Source organism: Periplaneta americana, chromosome 15 (assembly GCF_040183065.1).
Source record: "Periplaneta americana isolate PAMFEO1 chromosome 15, P.americana_PAMFEO1_priV1, whole genome shotgun sequence".
NCBI classification, from domain to species: Eukaryota; Metazoa; Arthropoda; class Insecta; order Blattodea; family Blattidae; genus Periplaneta; species Periplaneta americana.
In genome coordinates, this window is record NC_091131.1 from 116171242 (window position 1) to 116191602 (window position 20361).

The window sequence follows — 20361 nt, forward strand, 5'->3', positions numbered from 1 at the left end:
CTACAAATTTATCAGTATGTATACCTTATTAAATTCAGGCACTGTAATAGCGATTGTCCATTATTTTAGAAGTAAGTAGTCTTTAAATGTGACTGCCTGGAGAATGATGGACTCCTAAATTACTAATTGTGCTAAAAGAGTTTAGCTGTTTGTTGAGGATGTGTGTAAATATTTCTCTTGTCGAGGTCATAAAATGGTCTGGTAGCTACAAGTTCAGCTTTTCACACTTGTTTCTTCTCCGGTGCCAATTAAATGTTTTTGTTAATTTTGTTTGCATAGATGGATTGCACATGGCATTTTAGGTTGCTATTTAATGGTCCCACGTATATGGCAGATATCTCTCTGACCTACGTGGTCTATTTGCTTGAAATTTTCTAACGGTTTCATATTTATCCTGAAATAAGCTATTTAATTTATTGCTCAGACAATTGATATATGATATGTTAAACTGGTCATTTTCTAGGTAATATTTGGGCACATAATTATAATATTATGCGTTACCGTTAAAACAGCGTGTGGTTTCGTTTACTACATTATGGTGTTCAGTTTTGTACAGCATAGGGTGCTTTCACACCGGAAAGCATCGTTAACTTTGTTTATTGACTTTGTTAACAATTCATGTTCACGAATATTTTTCGAAGTTCGACAAGATCACGTGTTTATTAACTTTTCGTATCCTTCATGAACAAATTTTCGTTAACTTTTGTAAATGAAACTTTTTAATAACTTTTGTAATGTTGATCGACTTTTCCAACTACGCAAGTGAGATAGCAAACGATATCTCATTTATGTCGACAGTATTATTATCGATCGATGATTGATTGTTGTTATCCAGTCCTTTCAGGTCCAGCCGTGCTATTTGAATGTGTGCAAGCTGACAGAACACGAACCTTATTGTTTCCGTACGAGAATACTTATTTCGTTATTATGGAATGAAACAATCGGACAGCGACTACGAAAATAACCCTATTTTATGAGTCTGTGGATACTAAAAATTAAAGTCAGAAAATATGTATAGGCCTATATTAAACTTCAACAAGAATTTTAATGTAACGCCAAAGGTATTGAAATGAAAATCTATATAATATACGTGTGAATCAATAGTTCCTAGATGACTGAAAGGTACAGGCGGTAGTCTTGTTGTATTATAGATGGGTCGATAACACAATTTCTCGATAATAAATACTCGATACTCATGCCTGTTTTAAAGCTACGATGTTCGTTACTAAAACTTTTAAAGTGAAAACTGAAAACATACACACAGATTAAAATAGTAGAAAGAACTTTGACATCTTTCGCACTTTACTACAGAGCGGTCTATGACATTCTCTACGGCACTCGGCGGCAAGCTGGCACGGCGTCAGCGCTTGTCATTCCCTGTGAACGGAGTCCGCTGCAGTCACACCACAGTCTAATATGTAAAGTCACGAAGCTCAATACGGAGCAAATATACATCCATAGATAGTTGCTAACCACTAGGATCGCTAATATCGCCTCATTACAGACAATGCGAAATAGTACCGGCACAGTCTATTGTTCCTAGCACCCTCACAACTCAAGCTTCGTGACTGTATACACTAGGCTGTGGTCACACGCTACAGTCTTTCTCTCTCTGTCCCTGCCCTCTCTCTCTGTCCCTGCCTTCTCTCTCTTTCCCTGTCTTCAAGGACACAGCACATGGTCACATTGCAACTGATAGCTGCTGTTCAGATGCCTATGAGCTCTGTTGACGTTTGTAGGCCTATTGATGTACGTACGTCTTAGTTGAAGATTGAAGATTGTGGCTTAATATGGCACCACAAAATTTTACGTTACAACGTTGTCGAGTGTTACTTGATAACGAAGAATTGTCGAAGAGTGCGACGACGTTTTGCAACACAATTTCCTGATGTTCCCATTCCATATAGGGCGACTATATTAAATCTCGTAAAAAAGTTTCGATGAGATAGGAGAAAGGTTAGAACTTAGAACATTCTCGTCGAAAATCTCTCCGGCGTCTTTCACAAGAAAACGGTGTTTCGAAAACAACAGCATTTAGAGCCATTACAATTCTTAAATTGAAGCCCTTACAGAGTGACAATAATGCATGAATTACAGCCTAGAGATAATGTGAGTCGTGTGAATGTTTGTAACTGGGTTTTACAAAGTTCATGTGAATTCCCCTCACCCTTTTATTTAACGTTGTGATGCATCAATGAAAATTCATTCATTTCAATCGTGGGAAACTATTTTTCGTACTGAGAGTCCCGGAAAATGTTTGTTTCTTATGTGTTCACTATCTGTGACATAGTGATAATGGGTAGAAAGTACAATAAGAATACCAAGAGAATGTGATGCTATTGAGAGCGAAAGATTATTTGAGGATAATGGAAAAGTGGCACAATGAGAATGCCAAAATAACCTCAGGTTAATGGGAGCGATAGATTAGTTAGCGATAATTGGAAAATTGCCAATGAGAATGCCAAAAGAACCTCAACCTAAGGCGAGTGATACATTAGTTGGCAATAATAGGAAAGTTGCCAATGAGAATGCCAAAAGAACCTCAAGATAATGCTAGCAATAGATTAGTTGGCAATAATTGGAAAGTTACCAATAAGAATCCAAAAGAACCTCAAGCTAATGTAAGTGAAAGATAACTCGACGATAATGGAAAAGTGTTACAATGAGAATGCTAAAAATCGCAAATTAATTTAAGCGAAACATCACTTGCTTGTAATGGAAAAGTGGCACAACGAGAATGCTAAAAGTATCAAACTAATTTAAAGTGAAATCACTTGTGAATATGGGAAAAGTGGCTATTGTGTGTGAATGATTACTATGGACAGAAAGCACAGTGGATATGTCAAAAGAATCAGTATTAGCGTACTCGCAGAAAACCTGCAACATAAACGCTTCATGTATCTTAACCAATAAGTACAATGGGTATCGTAGGGGATGAAATTTTGCCGTCGTTGGCCGTAACCTGGTCTTGGATACCCCTGGACTGCATCAGTCATAACTCTCGCCAGCGCCTTCTCAACATTACAATAACAGACGCCGCACCGTCTGGCGGGAACGGGCCAGATCGATACGACAAATAAAATATATCGAAAACTAGTCTCCCAACCCCCCGGTTCGTCTAGTCTGCTATGCACTGGGTCTTCAGAGAGCTACTACCCCAATGTCTTGCTACGGTGGCTGGCAGGATATACGAGACAGTCGGTGGTTCGATCCCAGTGTCATAAATTGTTTAAACTTAAAGTTTCCTCCGTCGGTAACATTGACGCTTTGCGGAATTATGGAATTAGTGGCAAAGTCCTTGTTCTTTCGTTTTCTAGATGACATGAACTAAAGGGCAACTATAAAAATCCCCTTACTTATTATATCCATTCTTCACATGCAGTTTCTCGCTTCTTTGCTCCCTCTTTCACATTACTGCCATTTATTCTTCAACTTTGTTTACTATCTTCGTTTAATTTTTCACTCCATTTTCTTTCTCTCCTCCCCCCTTTCAGTTCATTTAGTCATTCATTCGCTCAGTAATCAATTGAGCAGTTAATTTCTCCTATTTCGTCGCTAATTTGATTTCTTTCTTTCCTTCCTTCCCTTTGTCTTGTCTCCCATTCTTCACGTATATTAGTCTTTATTATTATTTATCCCGTAGTTCGCATTATTACGTCAAATCTTTTTTATTTGGCTTATTTTACGACGATTTTTCCAACTGCAATTATTATCTAGCGTCTGAATGAGATGAAGGTAATAATGCCAGGGAAGGTTACTCAGCATTTGCTCTTAATGAGTTAAGGAAAAACCCCCGGAAACAACCTCAACCAGATAACTTGGCCCATTCAGGATTTGAACCTAGATCTGCTCGTTACACTGTCAGACATGCTAACGGTTACTCCACAGCGGTAGAAAAATATTTCTAATTTATTTTTTCTTTTCCCCTTTCTTGATTCTTTCATTTTATTATTTCTTTCTTATTATTTCCTGTATAACATACTCCCTACTTCCTTCCTTTCTCCCCTTTTTTCTTTGTGTATGTATTTTTTCCTTAATATCTATCTATCTATCTATCTATCTATCTATCTATCTATCTATCTATCTATCTATCTATCTATCTATCTATCTATCTATCTATCTGTCTGTCTGTCTGTCTGTCTGTCTGTCTGTCTGTCTGTCTGTCTGTCTGTCTGTCTGTCTGTCTGTCTGTCTGTCTGTCTGTCTGTCTGCCTGCCTGCCTGCCTGCCTGCCTGCCTACCTACCTACCTACCTACCTACCTACCTACCTACCTACCTACCTACCTACCTACCTACCTACCTACCTACCTATCTATCTATCTATCTATCTATCTATCTATCTATCTATCTATCTATCTATCTATCTATCTATCTATCTGTCCGTGTATCTGCCTTTCTGTCTGTCTGCCTGTCTGCTTATCTGTCTGTCTGTCTCTCTGTCCGTCCATCTATCCGTTCTTCCATCTATGTGCCTATGTAATCTGTCTCTCTGTATGTTTGACTCTAACTCTATCTGTCTCTGTCTGTCCTGTCCTGTCTATAGTGTATGTGTGTATATGTATAAAGCTACATTTATGTAGCTATATTTCTAATCTCAGTTATCTATGTATCTACCTATCTCTATCTATATATCTTTTTAGTACGTATATTTGTAATTGATCTAACCTGTCCTAGTCCAATCTAATGTACATAGCCCTATATCTGCCTGTCTGTGTGTCTATCTTTTTCCTTCTTTCCTCCACTTTTGTAACATGTTTGCCGTATTGTTGCATGAATCCTAAGACGTCTGCACGGACCGAAAGACCTTTCTCCTTCAAGGAAGTCGAGCCCGCTAGGGGTCGCGCTCCACGATTTGAGTAGCTATTTAGTATCTATTCAACTAATGGTGAACAAACGTTTACAAAACGGAATTCTGGTCGTAGCTGCAGGGGAAGTATGGATTATTTGAGACTTCCCCTATCAAGAAATAGTTGTATCTTGTGATACGGTCGGACAAGACGAATACTCCAAGGAAAGCTGCACCAGCCCATAACAGACGTTTTCCAGCTGCTTCTGAGGGAACCACAATAGTCGAAATCATAAAATGTTTCTTTCAAAGCGCCTTCCTACAATGAAAGAGGGGCAGAAAAAGGAATGGAAATATGGAAGGGGGCAGGAGTCGATCGGAATCAAATAAATTACTGCATGAAGGAGAAGCCAGCTGGATTGAACACTGGCCAGACAGCCTGCACTGCCGTGTGATGTTTGATCAACACATCAGAAAGAAGCAAACGGTAAACTCATCGCCGGTACGTCTTTTACATCAAGTACTATGCAAGCAGTTCAGCCTAATTTTCATAGGCCCTAATTATAATTCAATTATGTATGCATAAGCCTACTACATGTTTAGTTGAAGTATCATATCCGGTAATAAAGACTATGAAGATATGCAGAATAGACGAAACGAAGACGGTAATGGAGAAAATGAAATCAGAGATGTGTTTGAACTAATCTGAATTTAAATGAAATGCTAATGGCATGAGCAATGTTAAAAAAAAATATTGAGCAATAGATGTTCAGGATTGGATTTCAAAGAGTTGGTGCAATTCATGTAAGTTAAGGGGAGAGGATGGTATTTTTTATGAAAAATGACTAAATTTAAAAAAAAAATCTTTAAAATACCTTGTGATATGTGTGGATTGCCATTTTTAAACTTCCTGCATTATGGATTTTAAATCACTCGCCCACTTTTATTGTTGTTTCCGGTAAATTAAATTTTCAAAAAAAAATTTTCTTTAAAATACCCTTTGATATGTGTGGAATGCATTGCATAACATTTTGTGGGTATTTGTGCCATTATCGGATGTTGAGACGTCATTTTTAAACTTCCTGCGCTATGGATTTTTAAATCACACGCCCGCTTTTATCGGTTTCCAGTAACTTCATTTTTTTTGCTACATTGCCAGACAAAATGGATATAATTTCTGAACTATTAAAGATACATGCAAGAAATTTAGAACACACATTCTTTAGACTATTAGGAAACTTTTCTCTGTAACAGAATTTTGTTAATTGATTTCATTTCAAAAATACGTCCGTTTCTTTGCAAGAAAGAAAATCTGAAAATTGTTACTAAATTTTAATTGTTTATTTTACAAACGTGGGGTCTAATATCAAAATTCTGTTACAGACAGTTTGTAGAACATACGCTTGCAAATACATTGCAAAAACTGTTTCAGTCTATCCTTAAAAAAGGTTTATATGTATATCGGTTTTAGTACAAGGTATTTTTTTTTAAATTTGGGCCCCCAAATATATATATATTTTTTTCAAAATATTTTTATTTGGTTGAGTTGTCACAGCTATGAGCTCTCTACATGCAAAAAGTAATAATTTATACCAAATAGGAAAAAAGTTTAAAAAAATACCATCCTCTCCCCTTAAGTGAACAATTTCTTCTAATTGATTTATATAATTCGATCGCATACTGTAAATTGTGAGCGAGAATTTATTTGCATGAATCTTGTAAAAACTGGAATTAGAAACGATCTTTCAATAAAACGAGTTATCACTCTGCTAACAATAAATCTTGAGGGGCCTACTAGTAACGATTTTCAATGTGTCCATAAAATAACGTACTTTAATGTGATGTAAATTCAGCAGTAATTAATTCTAAACATACCTACGTGTAATGATTTACTTACGTAAGTACATCTAAAGTGTGGTAAGATGGATTGAAAGGAATAAAACTACAAGAAAAAATTACTGTTTTTTGTTTCTGCATACTTTATTAATTTTATCTTTCTGTAGAATTATTTATAATATTGCACAAGCTTTTCGCAATTCGCACAAATATAATTTCACGTTTGTGCATTTTTGCGACAATTATTTACTTTCCAGCTCAAATCCTGGGTTTCTTCTGCGCTGAGGTTTTATATTTGAGAACTAATTGCGTTTTCGTAGAGAAGCATTATGTGTAGCAAGAAGAAGAGATAAGAAAGAATAAAGTGGAAAATAATGAACGAGGAACTAAAGAAGAGATGAACAAAGAGAATGGCTAAAAGGAGAGAAGAAGGGGGGAACAAAAGTAATGAAGATAGATGGAAAAGGACAGACGACGATGCAGAAGGAAGAGAAAAAGACGGTGAAGAAGAAAAAGAAGATGGAGGGGAGAAAAAGAAGGGCTAGGTAAAGAGAAAGGAGAGAAAGAATACGGGGGAACAATATGTAGAAGAGAGGAAATGGAGGAGAAAAAGAGAGAAAGAGGAAAAGATGGAGAAGAAGGAACATTAAGAGTGTTAGTATTAAGAAGATAAATTATGTAGTATAATTTTATTATGGGGCTTAAGGCAATGGACCTCTGACATTGGTAACTTCTACATTATCAGTCCTGTGAAATTAAAATTTTTAGCACACATTATAGGCTACCATGTGGTCATGCACATATGAATTTTGAGTCAAATATCTCAATTATTTTGTAAGTTATAAATTTTTTGTTGTGTTAAATAATATCGTATAAATATTGTTCTAATTTTCATAATTAAATTTATTTTCCTTAAGCACTTTTCCTCTATTTCAGTACATCATAGTAATGTGAATAAAGAAACTGATGTACGCTTTTTGTATTAGAAAGCAGTTTTTTGAGGAAAAAATATTTAAATTTCTAGTTTCTAATTTTCATTTTTTAAGGGGTTAGATATAGTTTTCAGCAGTAAAATTTTTGGAAATATTTAACATTTTTTTCCTCCATTACTGTATCTTGTACAATAATGAAAATTAGTATGTGTAAAACACTGTCCTTCTGCTATATGGAAAAAATATTTTTACGATTTAAAAAAACTATTTATATATATTTTTTTCAAAATTCAAAATGATGCCAGTTTACTGTGCAGTGATGAAGCGTTTCCCTCATAACTGATAAACTTGTTAACTTTTTCATGTTCTCTCTCTTTTATTTTATTCCTGAAACTCATGTTTACAATATCGCGCTCTTTCAACTACGTTCCTTAAAAATAATATTGTTTTTTTATTTTGTGTTAGAAGGAAATATTGATATTTGACCATTTTTTTAGATACATTTATTTTTTATCAGACAATCTATCAAAGGTAGAGAAGTGATCTTGCATCGTATTGTAGATATGGCACGCATAAATACACACAAAAATATTAATCACAAAATGTTGGGTAGTTTTTATTTATGTGGGAAACGCTTCATCACTGCACAGTGAACTGAATTTTGAAAAAAAAAATGTAAATAATTGTTTTAAACCGTAAAAATATTTTTTTCATATAACAGAAGGACAGTGTTTTACGCATACTAATTTTCAATATTGTACAAGATACAGTAATGGAGGAAACAAAATGTTGAATATTTCCAAAATTTTACTGCTATAAGCTGTATCTAACCCCTTAAATCATTACAACTTCAAGAATTGATGCAAACAACATTTTAATTACTACAATAAAAAAGATACGTCAGTTTATTTATAACTTATTTAAGACGTTCTATGTAAAATTCAGGCCATTTGAAGAAAAACTTCATTCACTAGAGTAATTGGAAGTATAGATGTACATTTTGCGCAAAATCAGAAAATTAAGAAAACGACTGATAAATAAAAACACGCACATCACAGTATGTGTTTACCTTAAAACTCCCCAGCTCCATATACAAACTACAGATCATAAAAGCTGAATCCATAAACTATATTTTGGAACAATCAACGAAATTTTCATTTTTTGAAGATGATTCACTATTCTCGTAAATTCATTGTCTTAAATATTTGATTTGAATATAACTACATTTCCCAAGAACATAATAAATATACATAGGCCTACGTACAGTATAAATAGCCTACTGAATGTGCTGTAAATCTTGCAACATTAAAATAAATATTAATATTGTATGAGTTAGCTCGAATGATCATTATGCTTCTTAAATAATAAACCAGACCTCGTTAGGTTTGCAAATATTAATTACCTTCCACCAAACATAAGATGACAACTTAATCTACAAAATTTCTCAATAGTTAGCAGAAACAGAGTTGCAAAAAAAGAAAATGAACATTGTCCAAAGGGAAAGAAGTACTTAGTAGGCTGAGGAAGCTGAGGAAAGACCGGAAGAAAGAGGAAGTAATATGGAAGAGAAAGGAGAAAATAAAATAGAGAAGGTAGGATGAATTTAGTTGAATAGAAAAAGGTCGGCAAGAGAGGAACATAATATGAAGAAGCGAATAAGAAAATGAATCAATATATGTAGTATGGAAAAAAAAGGAAAATAACAAGAAAGGGAAACATAAATTGGAATAAGAAAGCAAGGATAAGTGCAAAAGAAAGACGCCGAAAATTATGAGATGGACAAAATATAGGAGAAGAATAGAGTGAAGAGAAGAATGAAATATTAGAGGAGAAAAACACGAAAAAGGATAAAAAGTACTTGGATAAGACAGAAAGAAAACAGGAAAAAACAAGGAAAAATGAAAGACGGAAAGAGGAATTTAAAGGAGGAGAAAAGAACAAAGTGGAAAACAAAGTGGAGAAAGAAGAAGAAAATAAAGGAAAAAGATGAAAAAGGGGGAGTTGAAGAAATAGAGAAAGGATGAATAACAAACTTGGTTTAAAAGATTAATGACGCTACTGTTCGAATCTCTGCGCCTGAATTTTGAAACAAGCTTGCTGGAAGGAAGGATGGTGCAGCTCTAGCAGGTGTAATGTATGCACGTTCCGCATACATATTTATATATCACTGCATGCAGCTGTGTGCCAAGAACAGATAATAGCGCAGCTGAGAGCGATCTTTCAAGAGGAAGAAGATATCAATTAGCTGAGGGGGCACGTGCCACCTGTACAACTGGCGCCGGAAGCGTCTCAACAACAACCACCAATCATCTGCGGCTGAGCTGTCCAAATCAGTGTCAGGAGAATTAACTGCCATTAGGCCTGCATTTCAGCTTCCTTCAGTCGTGTTCTAAGGGGAATAAAGATGGTGAGATAATTCTTTAGTTTTAACGACCCTTTTAAACTAGATAGGCTACTCGAACACGAGGAAAAGATGGCAAAAGCATGATGCCGGCAGGAGAAATTTAAGTGCTTTGAGAAAACGTGTCATTTTGTCCGCCACATAACAGGACATCTGTGGAATTTAACTCAAGTTTCTTTTCCAGTAATTAAGATTCCTTTATAATTATTATTCCACTGTTGCTCCGTTGAAGCTATGTAATTACTTTATCCCGTGTTTGTCCTTTTTTACTAATATTACAACTACAGTTAACAATGTTGTTATTGCTGTTACTACTCTCACTACTGTTGCTGCTACTTTCAGGAGTACCATCTTCTGTTTTTAATGTCACGATTACTTCTGTTACGTTTTTATTGGGTTATTTTACGACGCTGTATCAACATCTCAGGTTATTTAGCGTCTAAACGAAATGAAGGTGATAGTTCCGGTGAAATAAGTCCGGGGTCCAGCACCGAAAATTACTCAACATTTGCTCGTATTGGGTTGAGGGAAAACCTCGGAAAAAACCTCGACCGAGATTCGAACCCGGGCCACCTGGTTTCGCGGTCAGACGCTGTTACTATTACACAGACCTGCAAAATTAAGGCTTATAAAATCTTTTCTAAACTTTTTTGCTGTATTTATGATTTGCTGAATCCAGAGCTCAGATTTTCTCTATCACGTACCATTTTTCCGCAACATGCATTGACACTTTTAGCAATGTGAATGTAGCGTTATTGAATTTAGAATGAAAAAGTGATGAAGTGAAACATGTCCTGTGGCAAATATTTAAGGTGTATTTTACAAAAATTAGTAGATTGTCATAATTTAACAACTCTCATTTAGTCAAATGGTTTATACCGCCTTTTTCTCTTCATGAAGTAGTTGCGTTTGTTGCTTTTCTTCTTGTGTGAGCTTCAAGAGATGTTTTTTATGGCCAGTGTTTTTGTTCCCAATGAGTACTTCTTGCTCTTCTGTCCCATTCACAGAGGACATATGGAAACTTAGTATATCCAGCCTGCTGACCAAGAAGAATGCACAACTCTCTCAAATCTCCACAGATCATCCAGTTATGATCTTTATGTTTTATCTTTGTAAGAAACAGATCAAGATTCTCATAAGTTTCTTTAAGGTGCACCAAACGACCAATAGGTAATGAAACATACTTGTTGCCATTGTGAAAAAGCATTGGTCACTGCCTTCAGACTTCTTTTGGAGGAACCGATAAAAGTCTCAATTCATCCATTTCGTACTCAACATTAAACTTCTGTATCAAACTAGGAACATCACTGCAGTATTCTAAGGCACCCCCTTATGAAGAGTAAGGTGTGAATTACTCTTCTCTACTCTTTACCAATGAAGAAATGTTCCTGATGTCAGCAAATTTATTTCTTTTAATGTGGAGCGTAAGAGCTCAGCTTTTTCATGCGTAATCCTAAATTTCTTATTAAATTACTTTGTTCAAACTGGTAAACACTTCAAGACTTTCATTCTCTACATCACACAACCTTCTAAGTTATGTTTCTGATTCTATCAACAGGTACAGAATTTTACATTATAGCACTGGGTTATGGATGCAACAAAATCACTAGCATATTAGTAATATAAAACATAAAATATAGTTTTATGTAAAAGCGGTTCATGATATGCCATTTTTATGTCTTTTCTGGCTTCAGCACACAAAAATACATAAAATAGAGATAATTTTTTTTTTAAGTTTTTTCCATCACAGACTATTACTTACAGCCATTACTACTATTAGTGATACTACCATTACGGCTATTATGAGAGTTAATACTGTTGTTAATATCGTCATTACTTTTGTTGCTAATATTACTACTACTATTACTGCTATTACCACTACTGTTAATGCTGTTGTTACTCCTGGTACTATTATTACTACTTAAACATCTACCGCAATAGAAATATTATATTGTTGTTAATATGACTACTCTAATATAACTATTATTTCCATAACTACTACAACTATTACTGGTATAACCACTGCTCTTAATACTATTGCTACTTCTATTACTACTACTGATACAACTATTAATAGTATTACTGCTGTTGTTATCACCATGACTACTTCTTTTACTAATATCCTAGATCATATATGTAACATATGTCGGGCTTATAGGCTTTAAGGTTAACAACTTTTGTCAGGTTTACTACGCTGCCTTCTAGTTGTTACATAAGGAGTCGCGTCATAATTCCCATTTGAATTGCATTAGCGACTGTGCTGCCATCTCGTGTTCGTTTACGGCGGACAGGTGGCGATCCTGGCGGTTGTTCTCTTCAAAATGCTGCCGATTTTAACGTAGCGAGGAGTTATCTGTTACATATATGATCTAGGCTAATATTACTACGACTTCCTTAAACATTACTATTGTGAGTAGCTCACGACCTAGATCATATACTCGTATACCCAGATTGCTCAGCCTTATAGGCTTTGACGGTAACAACTTTTGTCAGGTTTACTATGCTGCCATCTAGTTGTTACATAAGGAGTCACGTCATAACTCCCATTTGAATTGCATTAGCGACTGTACTGCCATCTCGTATTCGTTTATGGCGGAAGGGTGGCGATCCTGGCGGTTGTTCTCTTCAAAGTGCTATCGATTTTAACATAGGGATGAACTATCTGTCATATATATATTTATGATCTAGGCTCACGAGCAGTAGCGGCTGGTGGTCAAAATAATGAGTGTGCTACAATCTCTGTATCGGTCTTCTGTCTACACTTATATGTATTTATCTTAATTTGAGACTCGCCTAATGACGAAATATGAAATCCTTCGTACTGCAGAACTTGTCATTTACCCTGGTGTTAAACCCCTCCATCTTGGTCATCATACTCTTTTCAATTGACAGTATTGCAAGAGCGGTGAGACGATCCTGGGACATAGTGTTCCTTAAAAACCGTTTTTATGCGTTTCAAGCAAGAAAAATACCTTTCTGGCTCAGCAGTGGTCATTGGTGTTGTAACCAAAATATTTAACAACTTCGTTACTTCACAGAATGGATCCTGTAAATTGTTGGAGACTATGTATTGTAACAACTGAACAGCCATCTATATTTTGGAAGCCGGGTCTTCCGTATAGAACTCCAAGTTGTGTCTGTAACACACTTTTGTTCATTGTAGTATAGACTAGCTGTTGACAGAAACTTCAACAGGTAGATGGCAGCAGTAGTCGGACACTTGAATTACCAAATACATTGTAAATGGTTCCGAGTTCTTCCACAAACAAGCATTCTTTCGTTACGCTTTACTTTTACAATCTCCAAGCTGTGTCGTGCTGAAGCTGACTACAGCACTTTCCCGCGTAAAAATAACCAATCAGAGCAGTGATTTCAGCTTCGCACATGCGCATTAACTGTCTACATTCTCATGTGGAGCTTTGAATAGCACAACGAACCCCCTGAGGCACCAAAGACTGAAGAGCGAAGACTAAACACTTTATAACGCATCATGAACATAACCACGGGAAATTGTCAAATGACAGATCAAATACTATGGTATTACAAATGCACTATTTGAGCAAAAATTATCATTGTGCTGTAGCACTGTAGCACATAAGGACGGGCCCCTCCTGCTCACGAGATCAGCCCTGGTAGGAATGTGGAGTAAAGCCAATCCTACACGCAGGCAACAACCAGTGTAATGCCACTCTTGCTCGCAGAAAGCGACATACTGACACACAACTAAATATAATATGTTACAACAGGCGTTCTCAACCTGGTGCTCGCGATCACCATGGTGCTCTTTTAATAACATTTAGTTCTCTTGTCATGCGAGTAAAAATGTGCTCACGAGCACAAACGCTCCTGAGGTCCTTTTTTCGATTCAAACATTGTTGTATAACCGGCACAAATAGTGTTCCTATCCATATATTATATTATTTTAACGACCTAATAGGTATTCCCGTACTTCATGATGTATAACCCCTTTTCAATTCACTGTTGACTTATTCAGAAAAATCAAGATTATAATATGGCTGGTCGTGAGGAACTTCAATTGATAGATATCCAGTCCTCTTTGGCGCTGAATATTTGTTTTAAAATCAGAAATTCATAATCTTTGGAGAGGGGCAGAAGATACAAAAAACAAACAAACAAACAAACAAATAATGCGGAGTGTTTATTTCATATGTCTGGCTATATTACGATCAACCAACATATGCGAAAATACTTTCTCACTTATGAAATACCTCAAGAACAAAGTATGATCACTACTAACTGATTCACATCTGCAGGACTATTTCTCCTTGGAAATCATTGAAATTCTGAGTAACATTGAAATTAAAGGATATCATTACCCTGGTAAGTGTTTTAAAATGTTATTTGTTTATTTATTTATTTTATGTATGTATTTATGTAGTCCTATTAAACTCATTCGATTTCATGGTGCTTGCTCATTTAGTATTACATGTGGGGAGTGCTCAGAATCTCCAATAACTAACTAACGTGAAACATTCGATCAACTTTTAAAATATAAACCAACAGTTTCAACTTATACAACACACCGACACAGAGCTAGTCTCAAACTACCTGATATTTTCAGCCACAGTATAATTAAACACCATGTGGTTACTGATATTACAACTGTTTTTAATACCATTGCTAGTATTCCTCTTACTGCTATTCCTACTAGGCCTACTACTACTACAACTGTTAAAAGTGTATACTGTTGTTAATATTACTGTACCATTACTACTTGTTACTGACATTACTGTTACTTTTATAACCATTGCTATTATTTCTGATATTACCACTGCAGTTAATACCACCATTGCTACATAAAGCTGCAACTATTAAGTGCATGACTATTATAGTCAATGTAATTACTACTTCTGTTACTGATATTATTACTGTCAAAATTATTCCAGTTTTTAATATTTGTACGAATAGAAAAAAAAATTAAGCCTACTTTTGTAACTACAGGGTTGTTTCCGATCTCTGATAACGGATTTGAATGACATCATGTGCGTCAGGAGTCATACAACAACTGAAATGTGACGCGAGGTGACAGACCAGTAGTGAGTGATCTCACAGTCAGAGTGCACTGCGACTCACAGTAGAAATTCCCAAGAAAATCGAGCCTTTTTGGGAGGGGTACATAACAACCCTTTCCGATGCCAAGTACAGTTAAGTGAAAATAAAAGAAGCCTGCAATAAACGAGATTTCGTTATTTCCAACAAAGGCATCTTCTGTGTACTTAATAAGATTGGTAAAGCTGGAATGGAATTAATTTGTATCATCTCGTGGGGTGCTGCGACTTGTGACGGGGGGTGGATTTGCTTGTTTTTTCCACTCTGGAATTACTCCCATTCGAGCTTTGCCAGTCTTATTAGGTACACACAAGATGCCTTTCTTGGAAATAACGAAACCACGTTTTTTGCAAGCTCCTATGATTTTCACGTAACTGTACTTGGCGTCGGAAAGAGTTGTTATGTACCCCTCCCAAAAAGGCTCGATTTTCTTGGGAATTGCTACTGTGATACACCGTGCACTCTGATTATGAAATCACTCACAACTGATCTGTCACCTCTCGCCGCAATTCAGCTGTCGTGTGATTCCTGACACACATGACGTCATTCAAATTCGTTATCAGAGATAGGAAACAACCCTTTATTATTACTAGTACTAATGCAACATAACTAGATAGTATTTCTTTTAGTGATGTTCTACTTTTGATAGAATTACTATTTCTTACTAAACAGTTTTATAGTTATTTGCATAACTAGTGGGATATGAGCTCGATTTTTACCGCTCAAGTGTGTTTTGCAGAACGAGGCGATAGCTGAAATTATCCCCGGTCATTTAATAATGCTTACATCCAATTATTTCTTAACATTCAGTTATATGCCAATACACTATGATTTAATGTAGGGTATGCTTAGTATTCCATAGATCATAGTTGGTCTAGAAACAACATGGTAACGATATTAATTTGTTTATGATAACAATATATGTAAGTTTAAATAGAACGGACGAAAATATGGAGGGTTCAGAACCATAGTGGACCAAGCGCCATTTACTAAAACTGTAGAAAACAAGGGTTAAAATGAAGTTATTACCATAATTTAATGGAAACATATAGCAAGTAAAATAAAGTATAGACATTAAAACTAAATGATATGTCAATCTTCACTAAACTATGGTATTCACTTAACTTTAACCCTTGCTTTCTCCGTTTTTAATAAATGGCGCTTGGCCCACTATGGTTCTGAACCCTTCATATGTGAGGAAGGAAAATAATTCTTTTTCGAAAATGAGCTATTCTGAATAGTTTTCCTTCAGATATTGAATTAGCAGCTTCGAAAGTTGTTTCATCACTTCTGCCAAATGAATTACATATGAGCACTACGTGAAATGGTGCGAAGGTAAGAAAGCATCTGTATATTTTAGTTCATTACTAAATTGAGTGTGATAATAAGATGATTACTGCACTTAGTGCGGTAATGACTGCCATTATCATAGTGGTATGACGCTGGATAAATAGTTGTTATTAAATGATCGCGGATAAACTGTATTAGTGTATCAAAATTTAGAGTTAAAATTCTGGTAGGTAGGTTAAAATGCAGTTCCTTCGTTTTACGTGAGATTTTCTCTGAGTATTCCTACTTACCTTGTCAGAATTCCAGCATTGCCCTATTATTATATTATCAAAATTTAAGTCTTTAAGGAAATGACTGTACAAGTAAGACAGTACGCCATTTTCCGATACGACGAGACGAACTAATTCAGCCGAACTTAAATAAAAATAGAATTATATTTTATCGCAGTTTCACGTTCCTTTCTAAAGACCTGTCTTCGATATAGGATTTGGATTGATTCAGAGTCATTTTGTTTGGCCTGAATGAAGAATGACGAGGGACACACTTGAATCACATCATAAATTCGTTTGGTAGGGAGAAATCTACGTTACAAGCAATCCTTTTGTTGCGTAACATGCTTGGTTTATACATACTTTAATCTGCTTATGTAGCTATTAAAAGAGGAAACCGAACAAGTGACAGGTGACGAACGACCTGGAGATTGCAGGAACACAAGGTTGACTGTAAATATAGACGTTGATGGTCAAGGAAAACATCCCAATATACATAAATGGATGTTGTTTAATTACTTATCAATACTTATCTGTTTTTCTCCCTCGGGTATGTTACCACTGCAATGTTTGGTCTTTTGCCCTTACATGCAAATTCAACCTTACCCCCTAAATAGAGGCGGCTGAGTAGCTCAGTGGTAGAGCAGCTGGCTACGGACTGGAAGGTCTGGGGTTCGATCCCAAGTGGGGACGGGATTTTTCTCGTTGCTAAACTTCCAGCCTCCTAAAAAATTGAGTACCGGGTCTTTCCCGGGGGTAAAAGGCGGTCAGAGCGTGGTGCCGACCACACCACCTCATTCTAGTGCCGAGGTCATGCCTTCCAAGTGCATTCATGGCGTGTGATGGGGGATACCTTTACCTTTACCTCCTATACAGATAGGCAGACCTCCGACCTGTCACGCAGGCGACTCGGATTCGAGTCTCGTTTAGGTTTGAGATTTTTCAATGAAAAATCCATAATGACCCTTGAGCGGACAAGGTCTCAGTAGAGATTTTTCTCGTGGCTCTCCCGTTTTTCCCCATATTAGACATATACATCATTCCGTCACCATTTCTCCATTTCGTCATCATTCCATAGTATTCCCCGATCGACGGCTGGCAACGCAAGGAGTAGACTGGTCTAGGGACGAGGGGGGGGTTGCCTCCTCGGGCCCGTTCATCTAGCTACAATCAATCTTTTGTATCTGCTTCGTGCATGCTTCTATTTTGCCATACTAGGAAAAAGTATATATACGGTTGGATACAACTCCGGATCAGTAGCAAACGCAGTACCGCCTGATCTATACCACTGGCTACCAGAATATTCATGAGGCGATGTCAACTCCAGGGATTCTCGCGGTTTTTTTTATTGCAGGTTGCTCGCCTTAGGCATCTCGTCAGGAAATTGTCCCCTTGACACAACAAAAGTTTCCCTTTTCTTTCTTTATCAGTAATAAGAATGGTAAATAATTATAAAGAAATTTTGAAATGGTAACAGAGAAATTGGTATTGACGTGAGAAAACCTGCACCAACGCCGTCTGTTCTTTATACATTTCAGTTGTATCGGACAATATTATTTTGAAGAGTTCTGTGAATTATGCAGAAAAACTGAACAATGAAGACATAGGAAAAGGAAATAACTTATCTCGATAATACCAGGTCCAGAGTAGATTCTTATAATATGAAGAAATGATGGAATAAAGACAATGGAACACCCGAAGAAAATCTTCTAGAGCACTTTCTCTTTTATTACAAATTCTTATTATCCATATTGTCCACAACTGATATCTAAACTGGTATTTATTTTACCGTCCTTAGCAACCTAAACAGTGGCTTTATTCACAACAGTGAATTAATTTTTTTAAATCACTCATTAAATTATATCTAAATTATCCATGTTGTCCACAACTGATATCTAAACTGATAATTATTTCACCGTCCTTAGCAACCTAAAGAGTGACTTTATTCATAACAGTGAATTAATTTTTTTTAAATCACTCATTAAATATATCTAACTTATCCATGTTGTCCATTACTGATATCTAAACTGGTATTTGTTTCACCGTCCTTAGCAACCTAAACAATGGCTTTATTCACAAGAGTGAATTATTTTTTTTAATCACTCTCTCCATGACAACCAACAGATCAGTAACAACAAAATCCATATTTATTTATTCATTTATAACTTCTTCATAAACAACACATTACAAAGAAAAGGCCTACAATTTAAAATTAAATTTGGATACCAGTAATGTATAAAATATTGTATAGCACACGAGAGTAAACAGATTTTGTGCGTTTTTGGAAACCATGATCGTCGGCTCTCGGACGCTAAACTTTGCACTACCTAGTGAATAAAATTTAATTTTACTCTCATAACTTATGCTATAAATTAGCTTACTATTAAAGTGTAGAAAAGTGGAAGGAAAGCGTGAGTATGGGTACCCAAATAAAGTCACTCACAATACCTGCTTTGTCCACCACGAAGTGCGCTTGAACTAGTCGGAATTTCAATTCGCGTCACCAGCGTGGAAAGACATTTTCTAACCATTAGGCTAAACTTTAAATTATAATTGTATGATATTGTACGAAGTTGTATAGTCATGTTTTCATTAAAGTTGAGTGTTCAACTTGTAAAGCTGAATATTTGTAGAACAATAGATCTCTATGTTATAAGAAATTTGTGTCAGGATGTCTTTGCGTTATCGCCTGTTATTTGAAAAAACACAGTAAGTAGGGCCTACTAAGTGAGTGACCAGCATTTTGAAGGAAAGTAGCTTATGAGTTCTGCGAATATGTAGCTTTGGAAAGCCTGCAAGACGCTTCACCACATTTATACGAGTAGATTGCAACTTCATTTCGAACAAAACAAATGTGTTGATAGAACGTTTTTGCTCTGAGTTGCGATATCTGACACGTTCTCACGCCGCTGCTTTGTGACAGGATGTTCTTCTCTTGAAAACGTCACGAAACGGTTTTCCTAAAACTCAGTGCTCTTAAACAAGCAGTGTTTGCTAATTGGACCTCACGTATTGCCTAATCCACACTTTTTGCAGTTGAAGCAGAGCTGAGAATAAAGAAGATAAGGAATATCACTATAAACATTACCGCTCAGAAATGGTTTCTTCCGTAGTTATGCATTTATTAATGTTAAACAGCTTCCCACAATGTTGAATGGCTAGCATGAAGTAATAATAATAATAATAATAATAATAATAATAATAATAATAATAATAATAATAATAATATATTATATATCAGCTCTGGGCATAAAAGGGAAGTGGAAAGGAACGGAGAAACCCTTAGAAAGCCTTAGAAACAAACATACAGTAATACACTGTGCACCAGTGGTGGATTTTAGGCGACCAGCGAGAGCCGAAAGTTCTTAAATCTATGTCTGCCTGCCTTATAAAATCCGTCACTTAGTTTGGTTTTATGCCTTGTTTCCTCTCTCAAATTTTTTACTACAGACCAAGCTTCTCTTGATCTTCTAAATCCTATCTGCAATTAATTGTTGAATATGAATCATTCCACGTCAAATCGCATAGCATGTTATATATGTTTTTACCGTTTTCGTTTTTTGCTTTCCTGACAGTCTTACGTGCTTCTTTATTTTTTTCTTCATAAATATTTTTATCTATATCTTGCTTTGAGCTCAGCCACTTGTAGTATGCTTGTGTTTTTTCATGTATTACTTTCGAAACTTCTTTTATTATCCAACGTTTTCCGTAATGTCTTTTTGTAACAGTACTTAATATTTCATTGGCAATTTTTTTTTCTTTTTCCTTTTATGTACT